The sequence below is a fragment of the Somniosus microcephalus genome, chromosome 1 (genome assembly GCF_052327205.1).
Source record: "Somniosus microcephalus isolate GS21.2 chromosome 1, FLI_Smic_1.0, whole genome shotgun sequence".
Taxonomy (NCBI): domain Eukaryota; kingdom Metazoa; phylum Chordata; class Chondrichthyes; order Squaliformes; family Somniosidae; genus Somniosus; species Somniosus microcephalus.
Genome location: NC_140987.1, coordinates 125,807,963 through 125,830,134, shown reverse-complemented (window position 1 = coordinate 125,830,134; position 22,172 = coordinate 125,807,963). Strand labels below are relative to the sequence as shown.

General features: G+C 46.1%; 1 protein-coding gene across 3 annotated transcripts in view; it reads left to right on the top strand.

Annotated features, from left to right (window-relative positions):
- Positions 1 to 22,172, top strand: part of LOC147124352 (gluconokinase-like) — a 78,523-nt gene that overhangs the window by 5,809 nt on the left and 50,542 nt on the right. The window lies entirely within an intron of this gene.

Below are 22,172 nucleotides of genomic sequence, written 5' to 3'. Positions count from 1 at the left end.
ACAATTTTAAAATTCTAGAAAAGAATGAATAAGAGTAAAAGAGAATGCATTCATCCTTGAAGGAGGAAGGCCGATAGAATAATGTATCTGTAGCTTAGGAAGAGAAGAAAGTTCAAAGCATTAGCAAAAGCAGTATTGCTAAAACAGGGTGGAGGCTAGAGCTATCCGATAATCCTTTCCTTGTTACCCTGAGCAGTTGTTAAAAGACTCTTCCTAGATATGGGTGCAGTATTCAATTTCCTGTTCTTGTGGTTGAGGAGTGGCCCACAAAAGCTGGTGGTAGAGCTTGCGCTGAGATTCTTCTCGGATACAAGTCTGAGGAGGTGTGGCAGCAAGCCAGAGACTGGCCCCCAAATGTAAGTGGGCCCTTTTTTGAATTTGGAGGTCATTTCTGAGGCACAGGCCTCCTGGCTGCTGTTCTCCAACAGCAGTCAGAAGGCCCTAAGGCTGGCCGATAGGCTATCTCCTCTTTGCGCCCCTGATTCCCAATGAAAGGTCATGCAAGGGAGCAGGCCGTTGCTGGGGATTGTGGGGAGCGGTGACTGATCCAGTCCACTAAAATCGGGCACAGCTCAAGCCTCGACAGACACAGTGTACTTCATGTGTCCAGAGCCAGGATAGAGGGGCCAGGAAAAATGACCCCTAGACAGTTTCCTAGCTGATAAGGGGTTACGGGGAGAGGGCAGGGAAGTGGACGTGAGTCTAAGTTCGGATCAGCCATGATCCTATTGAATGGCGGAGCAGGCCCAAGGGGCCGTATGGCCTACTCCTGCTCCTACTTCTTATGTTCTTCTTATGAACCCAATGGATCAAGTTGCCTCCTCCTGTGCTGTAAGCTTCTGTGATTCTATTGCCTCATCTTCCTGGGCAAGGATAAAGTATGGCAGTAAGAGCAATGTGAAACCCAAAAAGAGAAAACTAAGTGTGTTGTTCTTCATTGCCCAAGTATTAGATCAAGTACTGCATCATTCTTTATTAGACATGTAACATATTGATGTAAGCAGTTTTGGGTACATTTTAGAAACCTTTCACCATTTTGATCACAAACATTTATCCCAGTCTACCTTAGGTTAGTTAAAGTTGTTAGATCCGTGTGTTAATGGAGACACGGAATGCAGGAGTTGATTTAACAAGTGTTTACTGAACAAAGTCTGGAGGCGAACTAACTACACAAGACGCTACACAGGCTTATATACCCGAGTGGTCACTACTGGTACTACAGAATACAGGGGCTTCAAAAACATAGTTCCTCTTAAAGGTACATACACTACAATTCCTCCCCTTTTAGATAAATAGTACATAACATTTTAAGTAATCATTAAATAACATTTTTACAAGAACAATAATATACACATTTGCTGAAGTTAATCAATTACAAATTCAGTCTCTCTGGAGGCTTCCTGACTCGGTCCGGATAACACCTCGGTGGTGTAGTAGGTTCTTTTGGCAAGGTCGATTCGGCTTCAATGCCAGTGTCGGGTTCATCTGGTTCCAGTATCACCGGATCGGAGATAGATACTATGGATATCTCTGCTTCATCACTAGGCGTATAGAGTTGTGGTGTAGGTTGTCCTTTTTCGGATGACTCTATGATCTGGTCAGCATGGTGCCTTATTATGTTTTCTCCAATGTCCACGGTATACATCAGCGGTCCTAGTCGTGTGCAAATAGTTCCAGGCTGCCATTTCTCGGTACGGTAGTCCCGGGCCAAAACTGGTTGACCTATCTGGAAGGTTCTAGTTGGCCTTTCATTCATGCTTTGAAATTGCCGGTTCTCTACGTCCCTTCTGACGTTTGGCTTGACCAAATCCAGCCGGCATCTTAGTCTTCTATTGAAAAACATCATGGCGGGGGTTTGGTTTGTAACCACATGTGTTGCATTCCTGTACGCAAACAAGAAGTTATCTACCTTATGTTGTAGATTTATGTCTTCATTACCCATGGCCTTTATGGCCTTCTTGAAGGTCTGGACAAATCTTTCAGCCAATCCATTGGTGGCGGGATGGTATGGGGCGGACGTGTGGTGCTTAACCCCATTGTTTTTTAAGAACTTCCTGAATTCTTCGGATACAAATTGCGGTCCATTATCAGAACAGATCTGTTCAGGCAGCCCATTCCTGGCAAATATGGTCCTTAATACTGTGATGGTTTTTTCCGTGGTGGTGGAGGACATCTTTATTACCTCCGGCCACTTGGAGTATGCATCCACCGCGATTAAGAACATTGAGTCCATAAATGGACCAGCAAAGTCGGTATGTACCCTTTGCCATGGAGATGAGGGCCACTCCCATGGATGTAGAGGGGCTTGTGGTGGGGCGTTTTGGACCTTCTGGCATCCTAGACAGCTCTTGGTCATTTCTTCGATGTCTCCATCGATACCTGGCCACCACACAAACGCTCTGGCTAAGTTCTTCATTTTCACTCCACCCAGATGCCCCTCGTGAAGCTCCTTTAGCACTCTATCCTTGAGTTTGGGTGGAATCACCACTCTGGATCCACACATCAAGGTTCCTCGGCACACTGACAGCTGTTCTCTTCTTTGCGAGAATGCTGGCAACAGTGGTTCGCCATGTGCTGGCCATCCTTTCACTGTTAAATCGTAGACTCGTGAGAGAGTCGGGTCATTTCGCGTTTCCTTTTCAATGGTAGAATTTGTCACCGGTAGACATTCCACTATGGTCGAGTGGAATATCTCCACTGGGTCCACTGTAGGCGGCTCTTCCACCGTTGGCAATGGTAGGCGCGATAACCCGTCAGCATTCCCATGCTGTTTTGTTCCTTTGTACTCTATGTCATATTGGTGTGCCCCTAGGAAAAGGGACCACCTCTGTAGCCTTTGCGCTGTCATAATGGGAACGCCCTTTTTAGGGTTGAATATGGAGACGAGGGGTTGATGGTCAGTCAATAAGGTAAATTTTTGTCCGTGTAGGTAATGGTTGAATTTCTTCACCCCCCACACCAGGCTGAGTGCCTCCCTGTCGATCTGGGCATAGTTGCGCTCAGCTGAGTTCAATGAGCGTGACGCAAAAGCTATCGGCCGCTCCGAGCCATCAGGGAATCTATGCGATAATACCGCTCCCACGCCGTAAGGGGATGCATCGCACGCCAGTCTGATTGGCAGTGATGGGTTGTAATGAGCCAACACTTCCCTGGACGTGATCAAGCCTTTGCATTTATGGAAGACACGTTTACAGTCTTCGCTCCATTTCCAAACTACTCCCGTTTGTAGCAGTGCGTTAAGCGGGTGCAGAACCGTCGACAAGTTTGGTAAAAATTTATGATAGTAATTTACTAATCCCAGGAACGACCTTAATTGTGAGACATTTTCAGGCGCTGGGGCCTTTACGACCGCTTCAATTTTTTCAGGTGACTTATGCAACCTTTCTTCATTAATGACATGGCCACAATATGATATTTGTTTCTGGAAAAATTCGCACTTGGGGCGATTTGCTCATAGGCCCCGTTCTCTCAGCCTCGTGAGCACCTGCTCCAAGTTGGCAAGGTGCTTGTTGTCGTTTTCTCCTGTTAAAAGGATGTCGTCTAGGTAGCATTCAGTCCCCGGAATCCCTTGCAGGACTTGCTCGATAGCTCTTTGCCAGATAGCCGGAGCTGATGCCACTCCGAAAACCAGTCGATTGTACTGGTACAGGCCTTTGTGTGTGTTTATCGTGAGATACTTTTTAGAGGCCTCCTCAACCTCCATCTGTAGATATGCCTGTGCTAAGTCAATTTTGGTGAAACGTTTCCCTCCGGATAGCGAGGCGAAAATATCTTCTATCCTCGGAAGAGGATACTGTACCGTGTGAAGAACCGGGTTTACAGTCACCTTGAAGTCCCCACAGATGCGAACTTTTCTCTGTTCTTCAGATTTATCATTATTCAACGTTTTCTTCATGACCGGGACGATGGGTGTTGCCCACTCGCTCCAATCTACCTTGGACAACACGCCTGCTTTTTCCAAATTCTCCAGCTCTGCCTCGATGGCTGGACGAATTGCGTATGGCACCGGCCTTGCCTTAAAAAACTTGGGAATTGCCGCACCTTCCACTTTTATTGAGGCGGTGGCGCCTTTCAGGGTTCCTAGTTCCTGTTGAAACACTTCTTTGGCATTAGCCAAGATTTCTTTTAATCGTCCAGGTATGACGTCATCATCGTTTTTTTTCTTACTGGTCGCCGTCAGTGCCTGAATGGAGTGCCAGTCTAAACGTATCTTTCTGATCCATTCACGTCCCAACAACGGTGGACCACCATCTGGCAGAACGTATAAATACAACTTCTGTATTTCCTTGCCGTTGTATACAACAGGCACCCTTATTTTCCCTCTGGGGTATACTTTCTGCCCCGTATATGTCTTCAAGACAATGGATGTGTCTTTCAAAGGTATATGCGGAAATAGCCGCTCGTAATCCCGTCGACTCATGACGGTCGGAGCTTATCCTGTATCTAGCTCCATTTCGACTGGGGACCCCGCTATCGTGAGGGTAACCCAAATGGTCTGGTAATCTTCTTTGGCAATTACATTATGTAATTTGAGACAGCTTAGTCTCTTGTTTCCGGAGTCACTATCGCTCTTCTGGTCTTCGGAGCTACTGTCCGTCATCATTTGTACCTTTCTGTACTTTTCCTTATTGACCTTTTTACTGTCAGCAGATTTCTTTCCAGATCTGCATACACGTGCAATGTGTCCCATCTTTCCGCATTGCCTGCATGCTTTGTCCTTGAACCAGCAGTCCTTCTGGTCATGGGTGGATCTGCCGCAACGATAACATCTCTCGAAACCCCGTGTCATTTCATGGGTGCCGAAGTCCTGTGACTTTTGCTGTATCTCTGCAGCTCCTCTTGCTGCTGCTTCGTATGATACAGCCACACTGAAAGCCTTGTCCAGTGTCAAATCTTTCTCAGAAAGTAGTCTTTTCTGTGTTCCTTCGCTTAGGAAACCGCAAACGAATTTGTCTCGTAGAGAATCTGCCAGTCCTGCCCCGAATTGGCAGTGCTTTGACAGCTTTCGTAATTCGGTGAGGTAATCGGCATTACTTTCATTCTTGTGCTGATTCCTCCTGAAGAATTTGAATCATTCCGCTATCAGCAGCGGTGTTGGGTTTAAGTGCTCCTGTAAGGTATCAACAATCTCATTAAAATTCTTGTCCATTGGTTTGGCTGGAGTGATCAAGCTTCGTAACAGCCCGTATGTCCTTGCGCCCATCAGATTTAGAAATACCGATGCCTTTTTATCATCCGCTATTTCATTTGCCTTGCAATATACCTCCACTCTTTCCACATATGTGGTCCAATCTTCTATATCACTATCGAAAGCAGTAATATTGCCAGTCTTCGGCATCTTGATAATCTAAAATGGCGCTTCCCGCGCTTTTCTTTCTTCCCCGCCGAGTTAAGATGGCGCTTTCCCGCCGCTGCCAACGCTGTTCTCCGCGGTTCCCGTTGCGACCTGCAGCTTTTCGTGGCATTTCTATTTTTTTTATATATCGCTTCAATATTCTCTCCGTAATTGAAGAACCGTTCCTGTCGTGGAGCGGACCCTCTGGGACTTTCCCCTCCCTCTGCTCGGTCCGAACGCCGACCTGCTTCGCAGCACCGGCCGCTCCCTGAGTGCTCAACCCTCTCTCTCTCTTTGCTTCTGCTTCCCGACTCGCTGCCCGGCCCCGTTGCAGAGCCACCCGATCGAGCTCTAGCCCGCCGCAGCCCAGGAAGGATCAGTGCACTACCTGCCACCAGCCCGTTTAGCTGGGGAAACCACAGACTGGAGACCAAGCCTGGCCCTCGTTTTCGAGTTTCTTCGAGTTATTTTTATTTTTTATTTTTTCTTGCTTCTGGCTTCAACCTTCATCTGAGGAATCGATCCCCTTGAGGTGCTGCCGAATTGCAGGTAAGTTCGTTTCTAACTCGTCGCCACTGTTAGATCCGTGTGTTAATGGAGACACGGAATGCAGGAGTTGATTTAACAAGTGTTTACTGAACAAAGTCTGGAGGTGAACTAACTACACAAGACGACGCTACACAGGCTTATATACCCGAGTGGTCACTACTGGTACTACAGTATACAGGGGCTTCAAAAACATAGTTCCTCTTAAAGGTACATACACTACAAAAGTCTTCCATTATTACCATTCCATTACTACTGCAAACCTTGCTAAATTGTGTACAAATCTCATCTTCAGATTCTTTCCCACTATTTGATGGACTATAATGTACTCCAAATATCGTAACAGCTCTGATTATTGTGTGACTCAACCTAGTCCGACACTGTCCTAGCATCACTGTCAATAAAAAAAAATTTATATGGCTATAGTCATGTCTTTAATTGATAAAAAGCCATCCCTCCTCCCTATTTTCCTTATCTAGTTCTGCTGATAATTTAAAAGGCAGAAATAGTTTCCAGGCTTGCCACACAGTACCATAGAGATTTACAATACAGAAGGAGGATATTCAGCTCATCATGTCTTTGCTAGCTCTTTGCTGGAGCAGTCCAAAACTAATTCCCCACTCTGTCCTATAGCTTTATATATTTCTCTGATTCAAATATCAATCCAAATTTCCCTTAAAAGAAGCATTGGTCTCTACCTCAACCAATTCCTGTGGCAAATTTTTCCTAACCCTTCTCCTCACTCTCTTAGTAACAATTTTAAGATAATGACTTCTCATCACTAACTTCCCAATCAGAGAAAATAGTCTTTCTCTGTTCACTCCTGGCTGAAGCTATGTTTCATTAATAATGCCTCTCCATTCTAATTAGTGTTTCTAGTTCCCCAATTGATTTCTAAAGATTTTCATATTTGCATATAAACACTTCAATCCAGACCCATTTATATATTTAACTTTCTTTTTCCTTTTTTTCTCTTCTATCTGTACCTGTCTCCATTATCACTGGGGCTAATTTAGACTACTTTACCTGTTCATTATACTTATTCCTAACCCCATTCCATATACTTTAAGGTTTGCTCTTCCCCCTTCCCTCATTAATTTAAATCCTCCTCCTATCGCTCTACCTTCTCTGTGAGGATATTGGTACCAGTCCTCCGATCTCATCTCAATGCCCTAGAAATCTGAAACCTTCCCTTCAATATCTGTCAAGTTACACGTTGATGCGTCTAATCTGCTTCTCCCTAACACATCAGCTAGGGTCCTTGGCATGCTTTTCACATTATTCCTGTTAATTTGCCTTAGTTTAAATAATAAAACAGTCTACTTAGATTTAATGTAGAATGCATGGAATTTTAATTTGTATATGTTTAAAGACTGATCATTTCTTAAAATTACACTACAATTTTCCCATGAAAAATGTAAGATTTAAAATGACATGTTAAACTATTAGCTGCTTCTTTCTATATAGATTCTGTATGAAGTTATAACAAATAGTCAGTATTGTTTAATCTCTTTAATCTAACTCAGCTTTTATGGAGCAGACACGGGTACAATTTTCATATGGGTTTCGACCCGAAACGTTGACTCTGTTTCTCTCTCCACGGATGTTGCCTGGCCTGCTGAGTTCTTCCAGCGTTTTCTGTTGTTATTTTGGATTTCCAGCATCCGCAGTATTTTGCTATCGGTACAATTTTCATGTTGTGTTGGGCAGTGCCCCCTCTAGGCAACATTGGAACAATGTTCCCTCTAATTTTTTTTGTACTGAGCGGGCCACGAACTCCTTTGAGCGCGACTTTTTTGTCCGTGGGCAAATTTTACAACGACAGCAATAGCAACCACTTAAAAGCATATATACAGTTATGCCATATTGCCACTCCACCGTCTCAAGTCATGAGGCAACCAGACAAACTCTTAAAAATCATGAAATCAATTGTTTTTTTTGTTTATAAACATCATTAGTGTCTTTATTTAATCTGTAACAAGTCACAACTCTTACAAAAGCTATATTATACGTGTCTTGTGTTAGAATTTGCTCTGTGTCAGCCTGTCAGGTGTCCCATCAAAGTTAATCATAACATCTCGGGGTCATTGTCTAATTAGGATATGCTAATATTGGAGATTAGTCGGGACAATGGGTGAGTAGGAAGAAGCCGACGAGTTGGCTTTTCCAATGTGAGGTGTTAAACGCAGATTGGCCAAAACAATAGAGGCAATTATGCATTCTTGGCATCTGTTTCCAAGACTGTCACTGACCTCATCTCCTCTGGAGATCTTCCCTCCGTGGCTGTCAACCTCATAGTCCCCCCAACCCCACACAGGCCGCTTCTACCTCCTTCCCAAGATCCACAAACAAGGCTGCCCTGGTAGATCCATTGTTTCAGCCTGTTCTTGACCCACATAACTGATTTCTTCCTATCTCGACTCTTTTTTCTCCTCTTGTCCAGTCTCTTCCCACCTACATTCGTGACTCTTCTGACGCCCTTCGCCATTTTAACAGTTTCCAGTTTCCTGACCCCAACCGTCTCCTTTTCACTGTGGACGTCCAATCTTCAGCTGCTTCATCAATGACCTTCCCTCCAACATAAGGTCAGAAATGGGGACGTTTGCTGATGACTGCACAGTGTTCAGCGCCATTCGCAACTCCACAGATAATGAAGCAGTCCATGCCCGCATGCAACGACCTGGACGACGTTCAGGCTTGGGCTGATAAGTGGCAGGTAACATTCACGCCACAGAGGTGCCAGGCAATGACTATCTCCAACAAGCGAGAGCCTAACCACCGCCCCTTGACATTCAATGGCATTACCATCGCCGAATCCCCCACTATCAACATCCTGGGGGTCACCATTAATCAGAAACTTAACTGGACCAGCTACATAAATACTGTGGCAACAATAGCAGGTCAGAGGCTAGGTATTCTGCAGCGAGTGTCTCACCTCCTGACTCCCCAAAGTCTTTCCACCATCTACAAGGCACAAGTAAGGAGTGTAATGGAATACTCTCCACTTGCCTGGATGAGTGCAGCTCCAACAACACTCAAGAAGCTCGACACCATCCAGGTTAAGCAGCCTGCTTGTTTGGCACCCCATCCACCACCTTAAACATTCACTCCCTGCACCACCGGCGTACCGTGGCTGCAGTGTGTAACATCTACATAGCTTCTTCGGCAGCACCTCCTAAACCCGCGACCTCTTCCACCTAGAAGGCCAAGGGCAGCAGGCACATGGGAACACCACCACCTCCAAGTTCACCTCCAAGTCACACGCCATCCTGACTTAGAAGTATATCGCCGATCCTTCATCGTCGCTGGGTCAAAATCCTGGAACTCCCTACCTAACAGCACTGTGAGAGTACCATCACCACACGGACTGCAGCGGTTCAAGAAGGCGGCTCACCACCACCTTCTCAAGGGTAACTAGGGATGGGCAATAAATGCTGGCATTGCCAGCGACGCCCTGGTCCCATAAACGAATTTTTTTTTAAATCCCTCTTACACCTCCAACCCCCATCAGAACGGCCTGAGGGTGCTTCTTCCTTGAACAGAGGCCTAACCAGTCCCCATCTACCACCGCCCTCCTCTGCCTGGTTGAACTTGTTCTCACATTGAATAACTTCTCCTTTGACTCCACTCACTTCCTCCAAATTAAAGGTGTTGCTATGGGAACCCACATGGGCCCTAGCTATGCCTGCCTTTTCGTGGGATATGTGGAACATTCTTTGTCCAGTCCTACTCAGGTCCCCTCCCTCACCTTTTTTTCCGGTACATTGATGACTGTATTGGTGCCATTTCCTGCTCTTGCCCTGAACTAGAAAATTTCATTCACTTTGCTTCCAAGTTCCACCCTTCCCTCAACTTCACATGGTCCATCTCCGACTCTTCCCTTCCCTTCCTTGACTTCTCTGTCTCCATTTCTGGGGATAGGCTATCAACAAACATCCACTATAAGCCCACTGACTCCCACAGCTACCTGGACTACACTTCCTCCCACCCTGCTTCCTGTAATGACTCTATTCCATTCTCCCAGTTTCTCTGTCTCTGCCGCATCTGTTCTGACAATGCCACCTTCCATACTAGTGCTTCCAATATGTCTTCCTTTTTCCTCAACCGAAGATTCCCCTCTACCGTGGTTGACACGGCCATCAACTGTGTCCGTTCCATTTCCCGCACTTCTGCTCTCACCCCCTCCCTCCCAGAACCACGATAGGGTTCCCCTTGTCCTCACCTTTCACCCCACCAGCCTCCATATTCAAAGGATCACCCTCCGCCATTTCCGCCACCTCCAGCGTGATCCCACCACCAAACACATCTTCCCCTCCACCCCCCCCCTTTCAGCATTCCAAAGGGACCGCTCCATCCATGACGCCCTGGTCCACTCGCTATCACCCCCAACACCCCTTCCCTTTCTCACGGCACCTTCCCGTGCAAGCACAGGAGATGCAACACCTGCCCTTTTACCTCCTCCCTTCCCACTGTCCAGGGCCCCAAACACTTCTTCCAGTTGAAACGACAATTTACTTGTACTTCTTGCAATCTAGTATACTGTATTCGCTGCTCATGATGCAGACTCCTCTACATTGGGGAGACCAAACGCAGACTGGGTGACCACTTTGCGGAACACCTTCGTTCAGTCCGTAAGCGTGACGCCAAGCTTCCGGTCGCCTGTCACTTTAATTCTTCGCTCCATTCCCACTCTGATCTCTCCGTCCTCGGCCTCTTACACTGTTCCAACGAAGCTCAACGTAAGTTCGAGGAACAGCACCTCATCTTTCGATTAGGCACTTTACAGCCTTCTGGACTCGACATCAAATTCAACAATTTCAGACTAAAACCTCTGCCCCCATGTTTTCTTTTTTCTCTCACATGGCAGCTGTTGATGATTCTACCATTGTTATTTACACCTCATCTAGAGTCATCTTTTGTTTCTTAACTTGTCCCATTACCATCTCCTTTTGCCTTGCACCAGCATCCCTTTTGTCTTTTAATCTCTCCCGCCTTCCATCCTATCACAGACCTTCCCTTTTGTTCTTTACTCCCCTTCTCCCTTTCCCTGCCCCACACTTAAAAATCTTGTTACTTCTCCAACTTTTTCCAGTTCTGACAAAGGGTCATCAACCTGAAACGTTAACTCTGTTTCTCTCTCCACGATGCCACCTGACCTGCTGAGTGTTTCCAGCATTTTCTGTTGTTGTTTCAGATTTCCAGCATCCGCAGTTATTTGCTATTGTATCATGTGATATGACTCGCCTTAAAGTCCAATACCTATGGAAGCCAAGCTTGATCACCTTGGGACTATCTTTCTCTTCTCCTTTAAGAAATAAGTCCAATCAGTTATACAGCAAATAGTCCTTACCCTGCTGAATAAACCGTATCTGCAAGTCCCCACCCCTTACTCACTTGCGCACACACACAGATACACACTCAGACACACAAACATAAATAGACACTCACTCATGTAGCACAGACACACGCACCACACACACACTCACTCACAGACACACACTACACAGACACTCCACACATGCCACACACTCACAGACACACACACACACACACACTCTCTTCACTCCGAGCCACTTTTATAAGGTCAATTAGAGAGGAAGAAAGAACTGGGCAGAGGAGCAGGCAAGAGAGAGTAACTTCCATTCCCAAGTACCCACTTTAAACTTCGCCTCCCTCCTTAAGTTTGGGCCAAAGTTGTTGTTTTTTTTTTTTTTTTTAAAAGAGGGCAGTCATTTCTCATACAGAAAAGGCAAATCCCCACATCATACTGCCTGGAAAGACCATACCGCTCATCAATGCTCGGCAGGCACAATAAACGCTAGTGCCGCTCGCAATATCTGCTGCCAACTCACATCTGAGCTCAACTGAGGCCAGATAATCCCCAGATGAAGAGGCTGCCATAGAAACCATGCTGTGCTTGGTATAACACATCAAGCAGCAGGGGGTACAATTCTGAGCCTGTCAGCCCAGTGCGCTAAGGTATACAGCAGAGAATGGGCAGTCAACGAAAGACTCGTTTAACTAGTGCCTCACCCGCCAGGTGCAAATTTGAAATCCCTTTTACTGGGAAATACCATTCAACATAAACACTTAGTCATAGTCACAGTAATAGAGTCATGCGGCACAGAAGGAGGCCATTGGGTCGATTAGGCTTATATTCGCTAGAGTTTAGAAGAATGAGAGGGGATCTCATTGAAACTTATAAAATTCTAACAGGACTAGACAGACTAGATGCAGCAAGGATGTTCCCGATGGCGGGGGAGTCCAGAACCAGGGGTCACAGTCTAAAGATAAGGGGTAAGCCATTTAGGACTACAATGAGGAGAAATTTCTTCACCCAGAGAGTGGTGAACCTGTGGAATTCTCTACCACAGAAGGCAGTTGAGGCCAACTTATTAAATATATTCAAGAAGGAGTTAGATATATTTCTTAAGGCTAAAGGGATATGGGGAGAAAGCAGGGACAGGGTACTGAATTTGGATGATCAGCCATGATCGCATTGAATGGCGGAGCAGGCTCGAGGGGCCGAATGGCCGACTCCTGCTCCTATCTTCTATGTTTCTATTCAGCCCATCGAGTCCGTGCCGGCTCTCAGTAGAGCAATCCAGTCAGTCCGGTTCCCCTGCTCTATCGCCGTAGCCCTGCAAGTTTATTTTCCTCAAGTGCCTATCCAATCTTACCTTCAAAACATTGAGTGTCTCCGCTTCCACCACTTTCATCGGCATCGAATTCCAGGTCCTCACCACTCGCTGCGTAAAAAAAAAAGTTTTTCCTCACATCCCCCTGTATCTCTTGCCCAAAACCTTAAATCTGTGTCCCCTAGTCCTTGTACCATCAACTAGTGGGAACAGCCTTTCCCCGTCTAGCTTATCCAAACCTGTCATAATCTTGTACACCTCTGTCAAATCACCCCTCAACTGCCTTTGCTCTAATGAAAACAAATCCAGCTTCTCCAACCTGTCCTTGTAGCTAAGATCCCCCATCCCAGGAACCATTCTGGTGAATCTCCTCTGCACCCTCGCAAGGGCCTTCACATCCTTCCCAAAGTGTGGTGACCAGAACTGGATGCAATACTCCAGTTGTGGTCTAACCAGCGCTTTATAAAGGTTCCGCATAACTTCTCTACTTTTGTACTCAATACCTCTATTTATGAAGCTCAAGATCCCATAAGCTTTGCTAACCACTCTCAAAATGTCCTGCCACCTTCAGGGACCTATGTACATTAACTCCCAGGTCTCTCTGTCCCTGCACACTCTTTAAAACTGTGCCATTAAGTGTATAATGCCTCTCCCTGTTCCTTCTGCCAAAATGCATCACCTCACATTTCTCTGTATTAAATTCCATCTGCCACTTGTCTGCCCATTCTGCTAGCCTTTCTATGTCCTGTTGCAGTCGATTGGTATCATCATCACTGTTTGCCACACCCCCAAGTTTGGTGTCATCGGGAAATTTAGAAATTCTGCTGTGTATTCCAATATCCAGGTCATTTATATATATCAAAAAAAGCAGTGGCCCCAGCACTGACCCTTGGGGAACACCACTGTCTACCATCCTCCAGTCTGAAAAACAGCCATTTACCACAACTCGCTGTTTTCTGTCCTAAAGCCAATTCCTTATCCAAGCTGCCGCTGACCCACCTATTCCATGAGCCTCAATTTTGTTAACCAGCCTTCTTTGTGGTACTTTGTCAAACGCCTTCCTAAAATCCATGTAGACAACATCCATTGCATTCCCTTCATCAATCGTCTCTGTTACTTCATCAAAAAATTCAATTAAATTAGTCAAACACGATCTGCCTTTAACAAATCCGTGTTGGCTCTCCTTAATTAGCTTAAACCTCTCCAAGTGCCTGTTAATTTTTTCCTTGATTATTGTTTCTAAAACTTTACTCACCACTGATGTTAAACTGACCAGCCTGTAGTCACTAGGATTGTCCTTGCACCCTTTCTTGAACAATGGTGTCACATTTACCACTGTCCAATCCTCAGGCACCTCCACCACATCTAGGGAAGACTGGAAAATTATGGCAAGCCCTTCCACTATCTCATCCCCAATTCCCTTTGCAACCTGGGATGCAAGCCATCTGGACCAGGCGACTTGTCCACTCTAAACATACCCAGCCTTTCTAGTACATCCTGTCTATCAATTTTCACCCCTTCCATTGCTCCTACCTTTTCCACTTCTACCGATATTTTGTCAGCATCCACCTCCTTAGTAAACACCGATACAAAGTACTCATTGAGTATTCAAGCCTTGCCCTGCACCTCTAAGCATATATCACCTTCTTTGTCTCTAATATGCCCCACCCCACCTCCTACTACCCGCTTACTGTTTACATGCTGGTAGAAGATGTTTGGGTTTCCTTTTATGTTAACTGCCATTCTTTTTCTTTATTCGCTTATGGGATCTGGGCGTCGCTGGCAAGAGCAGCATTTATTGCCCATCCCTAATTGCCCTTGAGAAGGTGGTGGTGAGCCGCCTTCTTGAACCACTGCAGTCCATGTGGTGAAGGTACTCCCACAATGCTGTTAGGGAGGGAGTTCCAGAATTTTGACCCAGCGACGACAAAGGATCGGCGATATACTTCTAAGTCAGGATGGTGTGTGACTTGGAGGTGGTGGTGTTCCCATGCGCCTGCTGCCCTTGTCCTTCTAGGTGGAAGAGGTCGCGGGTTTGGGAGGTGCTGCCGAAGAAACCTTGGCGAGTTGCTGCAGTGCATCTTGTAGATGGTACACACTGCAGCCACAGTGCGCCGGTGGTGGAGAGAGTGAATGTTTAAGGTGGTGGATACTCTCATATTCTCTCTTTGCCAATCTTATTTTCATCTTCACTTCCCCTCTCAACTTATTGTATTTGGTCTGGTCCTGCCTTGAAGAATTCACCTGAAATGTATTATACACCTTTTTTTTGTTTCATCATCTTCTCTATCTCCCTCGTCATCCAAGGAGCCCTTGCTTTGGTTCCCTTACCTGTTGTTGGAATGTAGCTAGCCTGTACTTGGAACATTTCCTCCTTAAAGATTACCCATTATTCTGTTACAGTTTTTCCTGTCAGTCTTTGGTTCCATTTTACCCTGGCTAGATCCTTTCGCATCCCATTGAAGTTAGCCCTATTCCGGTTTAGAAGTTCTACTCTAGATTGTTCCTTGCTCCTCTCTATTGCTAATCTAATCTTATGATACGATGATCGCTCATACCCAAGTGTTCTCCCACAGACACTTGGTCGACCTGGCCCACCTCATTCCCCAGCACCAGATCCAGCAATGCCTCCTTCCTAGTTGGGCCAAGAACATACTGGTCAAGGAAATTCTCCTGAACACATTTCAGAAATTTCTCCCCCCTCCTTTCCCTTTACCCTAGCATTATCCCAATCGATATTTGGGTAATTTAAGTCCCCCAGTATCACCACTCTATAGCTCTTGCATATCTCTGATTTCCCTGCAGATTTGCTCCTTTACCTCCCTCTCGCTATTTGGAGGCCTATAGGATAACCCCCAATAGTGTGATCATACCCGTTTTGCTCCTCAACTCTAACCAAATGGATTCTGTCCTTGTCCTCTCAAGAACATCCTCCCTTTCCAACACTACACTGCCACCCCACCTCCCTTTTTTCCTTCCCTATCTTTTCTGAACACCTTGTATTTCTTTTTAAAACAAAAGTTTTGAACCAAACTCTAGGAGTACAGCCAAACCCAGAATGTGGCCTATGGGGAGACATCTCCTGATGGCCAGGAGCAGGGGAAAGAAGGAACGTGGAGAGAGAATAGAGGAATGATGAGAGGTGAAAGGAAAGAGCAAGGAGAAAATGAAGGAAAAAAGAGGGAGAAAGGGAACGAGAGGGAGAAAATTAAAGAATGAAGAGAAGGAGAAAAGAAGGATCGAGCTTCTGTTCAAATCAATCTCTCTCTATCAGATAAATCAATCCTGTGGGTCCAGCTGGTTTTATTTTTAAGTTGCTGGGTACAGAGCTGTGAACTCGCGTCAATGAAATGAAGTGAAACTCCCTGGAAAAAATTCAAAATTCTTCTTTGAAACACGATCGCAGGTGGATTGCCAGACTGTGTTGCCACTATCCTGAGGAGGAGGGCTGACGGAATCTGCAAAAGAACTCTAGTTACTCTGCTCCACATCACTGCGCTCGTTTAAAAAAAAGATACAACAGGAACTAGTTTGAGAAGTGATTTAGCAAAAGTGGACTGGAAACAGTTACTTGAAGGTAAATCAGTGTCAGAGCAGTGGGAGGCATTCAAGAGGGAGATACATGGAGTTCAGGGTGAACATGTTTCCACAAAGTAAAAGAGTAGAGCTGCCAAATTTAGAGCCCCCTGGATGACAAGGTGCATACAGGGTAAGATAAGGCAGAAAAGGGAAGCCTATATCAGATATCGTGAGCTCAATACTGCAGAAAGCCTAGAAGAGTATAGAAAATGTAAGGGTGAAATTAAGAAGGAAATTAGGAAAGCAAAAAGAGGACATGAAAGATACTGGGAAGTAGAAGCAAAGAAAACCCAAAGATCTTTTATAATTACATGAAGAGCAAGAGGATAACTCAGGAAAGGCCTATCAGGGACCAAAATGGTGATCTATTTGTGGAGGTGAAGGATGTGGGTAAGATACTTAATGAATACTTTGCAGCTGTATTCACGAAAGAGGGGGACGATGCCGACGTTGAAGTTAAGGAGGAAGATAGTGAAATATTGGATGGGATAAACAGAGTAAGAGAGGAAGTATTAAGGGGTTTAGCATCCTTGAAAGTAGGTAAATCGGCAGGGCCGGATGAAATATATCCGAGGCTATTAAAAGAAGCAAAGGAGGAAATTGTGGAGGCTCTGACCATCATTATCCAATCCTCCCTGGCTACAAGAGTGGTGCCAAGGATTAGAGAACTGCTAACGTTGTACCATTGTTTAAAAGGGGAGGAAGGGATAAACTGAGCAATTACAAGCCAGTTAGTTTAACCTTGATGGTGGGCAAATTACTGGAATTAATTCTGAGGGACAGTATAAAGCTTCATTTAGAAAGAAGCAGATTAATCAAGGTCAGTCAGCATGGTTTTGTTAAGGGAAGGTCGTGTCTGACTAACTTGATTGAATTCTTTGAGGAGGTAACAAGGAGGGTCGATGAGGGCAGTGCGTTTGATGTAGTCTACATGGATTTTAGCAAGGCTTTTGACAAGGTCCCACATGACAGGCTGATCAAAAAAGTAAAAGCCCATGGGATCCAAGGGAGAGTGACAAATTGGATCCAAAATTGGCTCAGTGACAGGAAGCAAAGGATAATGGTTGAGGGGAGATTTTCCGACTGGAAGGCTGTTTTATGTGGGGTTCCACAGGGCTCAGTACTCGGTCCCTTACTTTTTGTAGTATATATTAATGATTTAGACTTAAATGTAGGGGGCACGATAAAGAAATTTGCAGATGATACAAAAATTGGCCGTGTGGTTGACAGTGAGGAGGAAAGCTTTAGACTGCAGGAAGATATCGATGAACTGGTCAGTTGGGCAGAAAAATGGCAACTGGAATTCAATCCAGAAAAGTGTGAGGTAATGCATTTGGGGAGGGGCAACAAGGCAAGGGAATACACAATTAATGGGAAGAACAGAGGAACCTTGGAGTGTCTGTGCACGGATCCTTAAAGGTAGCAGGACAGGTTGATAAAGTAGTTAAAAAGGCATATGGAATACTTTCCTTTATTAGCCGAGGCATAGAATATTCTCCCCGTGTTTGCGTGGGTTTCCGCCGGGTGCTCCGGTTTCCTCCCACAGTCCAAAGATGTGCGGGTTAGGTTGATTGGCTATGATAAATTGACCCTTAGTGTTAGGGGGATTAAATACGTGGGGTTACGGGGATCGGGTGGGATGTGTGTTGGTGTGGGGGTTACGGGGATCGGGTGGGATGTGTGTCGGTGCAGGCTCGATGGGCCGAAATGGCCTCTATCTGCACTGTGGGGTTTCTGTGATTCTGTGATAAGGGCAGGGAAGTTATGCTTGAACTGTATAGAACACTGTTTAGGCCATAGCTTGAGTACTGCGTGTAGTTCTGGTCACCACGTTACAGGAAGGGTGTGATTCCACTGGAGAGGGTGCAAAGGAGATTTACAAGGATGTTGCCAGGACTGGAAAACTTAGCTATGAGGAAAGTTTGGATAGGCTGGGGTTTTTTTCCTTGGAACAGAGGAGGCTGAGGGGAGACCTTATTGAGGTGTATAAAATTATGAGGGGCCTAGATAGAGTGGCTAGGAAGGACCTATTTCCCTTAGCAGAGGGGTCAAGAACCAGGGGGCATAGATTTAAAGTAATTGGTAGAAGAATTAGAGGGGAAATGAGGAAAAATGTTTTCACCCAGAGGGTGGTGGGGGGCTGGAACTCACTGCCCAAAAGGGTGGTAGAGGCAGAAACCCTCTTGGATGTGCACTTGAAGAGCCGTAACCTACAGGGCTACAGACCTAGTGCTGGAAGGTTGGATTAGGCTGGGTAGCTCTTTTCCAACCGGCACGACACGGTGGGCCGAAAGGCCTCTGTGTCGTAATTTTTCTATGATTCTAGAAACAGCGAACGACGCCTGGACTCACCGCTTCACAGAGCGATTTCTTAGGTCACCTCATTGCAGCACCCTACTTCCATGCCTGGAGCCTGGAAGGCCCGAGGAAGGCAAGGTTGCTCTGGCCAGGAGTTTGGTGGAGCGGTGGGATAAAGATATGCACTTCAGAGAACAGATGATACAGTTCCAACTGCTTGCAGGTGTCGGGATGCACCATCTAATGAATCTCCTCAGACAGCCAGCAAAATAAAAGACGCATAACCTCCCCTCCCCCCACCGCCTCAGTCAGTAATTTCTATGGAGAGGATTCTCTAGGTTTTGTGTTGCTACCACAACGAACGCCTCTCGCAACAGCTTGTGTTGTTTCAAAGTGTGGCTGCCGCCAACTCCCCGGGACAGACTACGCGCGTCTCCACTGAAAAAGTACTGATAGAATCCCAAGACAACGCTCGTCGGGTTCCAGGACTCTGTACTTTAGCAATTCAGACTCTGAGGTCAAAACGACTCTGAAAATTCACTGGGGTATTGGGGCCACTGCGCGGGCTTTGAATTGAAGTGCACGGGAGCTTACAGATCGGTGCGCAGCTATGCACCTTAGAGGGAACAGTGCATGGGAAGTGTTCAGATCTGATTACAAAGTGACAGGCAATCATTGGCACAAATTGCAGTAAGTGAAATCAAATACCTACAATGTGGATCATTGAACAGTAAAGAGACGAAACACTTAGGGGGCTAAATTCGGTTGATTTGCGCCTCCTGTTAGCGCCCTAAGAGGCAAATCAACCAGCGCCTAGGCGCGGCGCCACTAACGCCTGCTGCGAAATTCAGCGGGTGGTTAGCGGCAGCGCTAACCGTTAGCACCATGTGGCGCTGCGCTGCCGGCAATGACATAATCGCCATGCGCAACGCCCCGCTCGCGCCCCAGCTGTAATATTGGCTGGCGCCCCCCGACTCACCGCCGGATGTTATGTCCGCCAGGGTCAGGGGGGCCTACCTGCGGCCGGGGTGACGCTAGAGGGGAGGTGGCGGGCTGCCATTTTTGTTGCTGGCCGCCTGCCAGCACCTGCCCCTATTGCTGTCCCCAGTCCCCGTGAAGCCCCCCCCCCCCCCCCCGCGGGGGGCCGGTTGCTCTCTGTGCGCCCGGTACTCCTCTTGAGTGCCGAACTCGTTTGCCAGCACCCCTGATCCCTGGTAGTCCAGATGGGCGCCGGGACGTGCTGCACCAGGCCCCTCCCCTTTAATAAGCATGGTGCTGCGGCATGTAGCACCGCGATATTGGCTCGCAGTGCCCCAAGAGGGACGCAGGGCACTTCCAGTAGCACCCCTCCTCCCTCTCGGGGCGCTACCTGGGAAAATCGACCGCGGGGGTGCTAACTAGCGCCCCGGTGAAGGTAGTGCCCAGGCTACCCAATTTTTACCCCTTAAACTGTTTAGCCTGTTGGGATATGTGTGGAATTGAATGTTAAAATTTTCTGGGTTAGTCCTAATCTTAATTACTCATGGTAAGCTCACGGCCCCTCTTGGGCCTGGTGCTAGCAGCTCGCCAGAAAGGGGGGGATGGGAATGAGAGAGGAGAGAAGTTGCATACATCAGCAACCCTTGAAAGGCTGCTGCTAAAATTTAAAGGGTGCACTTACTTAAAGGTAAGCAACTGCACATGTGAGAAAAAAACATTGCAGTCTTTTCAAAATATGTTAAGGACAAAAAAAAAGTGACTGGCAAAAACTAGTGACTGCCAAAGTAAATGTAGAGGCAGGAAATTGAGTTCTTGTGAAAGTGTTTGAGCTTCACATCACCAGAACCCCATATTTGGTGGCTAGTAATGTGGAAGTTCTATTGCACAAGGTAGGCGTGAGGACGGTTGCTCTGTTTGACAGTCCAGAGCACCCTTCCCAGTCAGCAGTGCAGCAAGCCTGGCAGGACCTAAAAGTTACTGCGAACATTGCAATGTAAAAACACAAAGGCCTACTCGCTCAATTTTCTGATTTTTCCCTGCATTTTCATAACTAGTGCAGCTGATTGTACCCTTTGGTCCTTTGCTGATCCAGAGTTGGGTCTTCTCTGTGGTATTCACCTTGTTCAGAAGATTAAATAAATTGAGGAGAGTCTGTGGCTGTGCAGATTGTATATGATGGCTGGGGTTTTGTGCTGTTTGCTTGCCAGCCTGCAGTCTTAACATAAAAATTAGGAGCAGGAGTAGACCATACGGCCCCTTGAGCCTGCTCCGCCATTCAATAAGATCATGGCTGATATTTGACCTCAACTCCACTTTCCCGCCCGATCTCCATATCCCTTAATTCCCCTAGAGTCCAAAAATCTATCTCAGCCTTGAATATACTCAACGACTCGGCATCCACAGCCCTTTGGGGTAGAAAATTCCAAAGAATCACAACCCTTTGATTGAAGAAATTCCTCCTCATCTCAGTCTTAAATGGCCAACCCCTTATCCTGAGACTATGCCCCCTAGTTCTAGACTCTCCAGCCAGGGGAAATAACCTCTCAGCATCTGAAAGACTGCACTGAAGTGTCAGCCTAGATTATGTGCTCAACCTACCCTGTCAATCCCCCTCAGCATCTTATATGTTTCAGTGCAATCACCTCTCATTCTTCTGAACTCCAGGGAGTAAGGGCCCAATCTCTCCTCATAGGACAACCCTCTCATCCGAGGACCTCCTGCCCATTAAAATGAATGGGGGAAAACTGTGGACTGGCAAGCACAGAAGTGGAAAACCCCATCTGATGTGTTGGAAAAAACCTTGCCTCATTAAGTATATGGACATTCGTGCTCTTTACCATACATTGTATGGTTCTTGTAGCGTAATAGAAAGAAAGACAGACTTGCATTTATACAGTGCCTTTCACGACCACTGGGCATCCCAAAGCCCTTTACAGCCAATAAAGTACTTTTTTGAAATGTAGGCACTGTTGTAATGTGGAAAACATGGCAGCTAATTTGTGCTCAACAAGCTCCCATAAACAGCAATGTGATAATGACCAAATAATCTGTTTTTGTTATGTTGATTGAGGGATAAATATTGGCCAGGGCACCGGGGATAACTCCCCTGCTCTTCTTTGAAATAGTGCCATGGGATCATCTTTAACATCTAATCCGAAAGATGGCACCTCCAATTGTGCAGCACTCCCTCAGTACTGCACTGGTGTGTCAGCCTAGATTTTTGTGCTCAAGTCCCTGGAGTGGGACTTGAACCCATAATTTTCTGACTCAGAGGCGAGAGTGCTACCAACTTGTTTTTTTATAAATATGCTTTATTGAACATTAAAAACATTTACAACATCTTGATCATTTCACTGTATGATACAAATCAATTCCGCCGCTCTGCACAGCCATTCCACCACCACACTTTAACATCAAAACCTGAAGTATAATTTGTCTCCTGTAACATATATTAATCGATTGTACTTTAAAAATTGGTTGTAAAATACTATCCTTAAATTCCTTTCTGAATAAAACATCCACAGAGCTTATACAGGAAACTTTGTGCTATCCGGCACCGACGGGACCGAGCTGCTGCCGTTCCCTCAAAACTGCCAGACACTCCAGAGCTAATGTTGAAACATACGGAGATTTTCATCTCCGTATGAATCAACAAACCCTGTTGCTTAGCAACAGCCTCTAAACAGTCGGCAAGCGTCTCTGTAGCGTCTAGCTGAAGCTGTTGCTTGGCTACAGACCTTGCAGAGCTTGACTGTTCAAAAAAAAGCAAAGAAAAGAAACGAAAAGAATAAAAAACG